Source organism: Penaeus japonicus, unplaced genomic scaffold, assembly GCF_977035675.1.
Source record: "Penaeus japonicus unplaced genomic scaffold, GWHDUDI00000001_assembly GWHDUDI00000041, whole genome shotgun sequence".
Classification (NCBI taxonomy): domain Eukaryota; kingdom Metazoa; phylum Arthropoda; class Malacostraca; order Decapoda; family Penaeidae; genus Penaeus; species Penaeus japonicus.
Window position 1 is genome coordinate 11,448,269 of NW_028234443.1, and position 3,348 is coordinate 11,451,616.

Below are 3,348 nucleotides of genomic sequence, written 5' to 3' on the forward strand. Positions count from 1 at the left end.
GGACTTCCTAACAGAAAACTCCAAAGCCTCCATAAGGAAGTATAGAACGCAGCTAGCTACTATTTTTTTAGCCTGTAAATATAAATACTTAATTGTATGTATCTACCATGTAAATAAAAAGAGTTAGAGAAAGAGAGTAAGAGAGAAAGAGAGTGGGGGTTAGAAAGAGAGAGAGAGTGAGGAAAAGAGAGAGAATGAGAAAGAGAGATAGAGAGAGATAAATGGAAAAAGGGAAGGAAAAATGAAGACAGAAAGAAGGGAAGGAATAGGAGGAGAAAGAGAGGGAGAGTAGAGTGAGTGAGGGAGTAAAAGAGAAAGAGGAGAGAGAGAGAGAGAGAGAGATTGAAAAGAGAGAGAGAGAGAGATTTAAAAGAAGAGAGTGAGAGAGAAAAAAAGAGGGAAAGAGAAAAAAGAGAGAAAGAGAGAGTGAGAAAAAAAGACAGAAGAGATACAGAGAGAGAGAGTAAGAAAAAGAGAGAGAGAGAGAGAAAGAGAAAGAAAGAGAGAGAGTGAGAAAAAGAGAGAGAGAAAGAGAAAGAAAGAGACTGAGAAAGAGAGAGAGAGACAGAGAAAAAGTGAAAGAGATGAGAGAGAGAGAAGGTGAGTGAGAGAAAGAGAGAGAAAAGGTGAGAGAAAGAGAGAGAGAGAAAGAGAGAGAGAAGGTGAATGAGAGAAAGAGAGAGAAGGTGACTGAAAGAGAGAAAGGGCGAGTGAAAGAGAGAGAGAGAGAAAGAAAAAAAAGAGAGACTGAGAAAGAGAGAGAGAGACAGAGGAAAAGTGAAAGAGATGAGAGAGAGAGAAGGTGAGTGAGAGAAAGAGAGAAAAGGTGAGTGAGAGAAAGAGAGAGAGAGAAGGTGAGTGAGAGAAAGAGAGAGAGAAGGTGAATGAGAGAAAGAGAGAAGGTGACTGAAAGAGAAAAAGGGTGAGTGAAAGAGAGAGAGAGAGCGAAAGAGAGAGCACGAAAGAGAGAAAGAGCGAAAGAGAGAGAGAGAGCGAAGGAGAGAGAGAGCAAAAGAGAAAGAGAGAGAGAGAGTGAAAGAGAGCGAAAGAGAGAGAGAGAGAGAGCGAAAGAGAGAGAGAGAGGGAGCGAAAGAGAGAAAGAAAGAGAAAAACAAAGATAGAAAGAGAGAGAAAGAGACAGAGAGAGAAAAAGAGACAGAGAGAGAGAGAGAAAGAGTGAGAGACAGAAAGACAGACTGAGAAAAAGAGAGAGAGAGATTTAGAAAGAGAGAGAGATAGAGAGTGAGAAAAAAAAGACAAAGAGAGTGAGAAAAAAGAGAGCGAAAGATAGAGAGAGCGAAAGAGAAATATAGAGAGCAAAAGAGAGACAGAGCGAAAGAGAATGAGAGAGAAAGAATGAGAGAGCGAGAGATTGGTAGACTAAGAGAGAGGGGGAGAGAAAGAGAAGGAGAAAGAGAGAGGAAGAGAGTTAGAGAGAGATGAGTAGAGAGAGAGAAAGAGGGAAAGAGAGAAAGAGTAAGAGACAGAAAGACAGACAGAAAAAGAGAGAGAGAGATAGAGAGTGAGAAAAAGAGAGAGAGAAAGAGAGATTGAGAAAAAGAGAGAAAGAGAGGTTGAGAAAAAAAGAGAGAGAGAGGGAGAGAGAAAGAATGAGAGAGCGAGAGATTGGTAGACTAAGAGAGAGGGAGAGAGAAAGAGAAGGAAAAAGAGCAAGAGAGAGAGAGAGAGAGAGATGGATAGAGTTAGAGAGAGAGAGAGAGAGACAGAGAGAGAAAAAGAGAGAGAAAGAGACAGAGAGAAAAAGAGAGAGAATGAGACTGAGAGAGAGAGAAAGAGGGAAAGAGAGAAAGAAAGAGAGAGACAGAGAGAAAGAGTGAGAGACAGAAAGACAGACTGAGAAAAAGAGAGAGAGATAGAGTGAGAAAAAGAGAGAAAGAATGAGAGGGCGAGAGATTGGTAGACTAAGAGAGAGGGAGAGAGAAAGAGGAGAAAGAGCAAGAGAGATGGGTAGAGAGAGAGAGCGAAAGATAGAGAGAGAGAGATGGGTACACACAGAGAGAGAGAGAGAGAGAGAGAGAGAGAGAGAGAGAGGGAGATGGAGAGAGAGAGGGAGATGGATAAAGTTAGAGAGTGAGAGAGAGAGAGAGTGAGAGAGAGAGAGTGAAAGAGAGAGAGAGAAGGGTACAGAGAGAGAGAGAGAGAGAGAAAGAGAGATGGGGAGAGAGAGCGAGAGAGAGAGTGAGCGAAAGAGAGAAAGAGAGAGAGCGAAAGAGAAAGAAAGAGAGACAGACAGACAGACAGACAGACAGACAGAGAAATAGAGAGTGTGTGTGAGAGAGAGAGAGAGAGTATTTTTTTTTCAAGTTCTTTTAGTTAAGCGGCTTTTAACGCGAAAAAAGAAACCTGACAGTTTTAATTAACCATAAATGATTTTAATCTATGTAACATATTGTATATCTAAATAAATGTTTAAAGAGAGAGAGAGACAGACATACAGAGAAAGAGAGAGAGAATGGATAGAGAGAGCGAGACAGAGAGAGAGAGAGATGGGTAGAGAGAGAGAGAGATGGATAGTGTGAGAGATGGGTAGAGAGAACGAGAGAGCGAGAGATGGGTAGACTAAGAGAGAGAGAGGGAGAGAGAAAGAGAAAGTGCAAGAGAGAGAGAGAGCGAAGGAGAGAGAGAGAGAGAGAGAGCGAAATAGCGAAAGAGAGAGAAAGAGCAAAAGATAAAGACAGAGGGAGCGAAAGAGAGAGAGAGCAAAAGAGAGAGATAGAGAGAGAGCGAAAGAGATAGAGAGTGAAAGAGAGAGAGCAAGAGAAAGAGAGAGAGCGAGAGAGAGCAAAAGATAGAGAGAGGGAGCGAAAGAGAGAGAGAGCGAAAGAGAGAGAGAAAAAGAGAGAGAATGAAAGAAAGAGAGAGCAAAAGAGACATAGAGAGAGCAAAAGATAGAGAGAGCGAAAGAGAAATAGAGAGAGCAAAAGAGAGAGAGAGAGCGAAAGAGAAAGAGAGAGCAAAAGAGAGAGAGTGAAAGAGAGAGACAGAGAAAGAGAGAGAGCAAAAGAGAAAGAGAGAGCAAAAGAGAAAGAGAGAGAGCAAAAGAGAGTTTAACAAGTCCGAGACTTGGACACAGCTTGTATGTGGGTAACGTGGCCTAGGGTGTGAAGAACACGGCAGGAACAGCTTTCTTGGTTTATTGCTAAGCTTGAACAGTAGGACGTTGGAGTGACGGCTGCTCATCCGAGGAGGAGCGAGGTGTTGCTCCTCTGCTTCCCGAGAGGAGACTCTCTACCACAATGTGTGACTTGTCTCAGGAGATGTGTGAATCAAGGTGTTTTCGTGTGACTTGTGACATTTGGAATGTGATGAGTGAAGTGTTGCATCAAT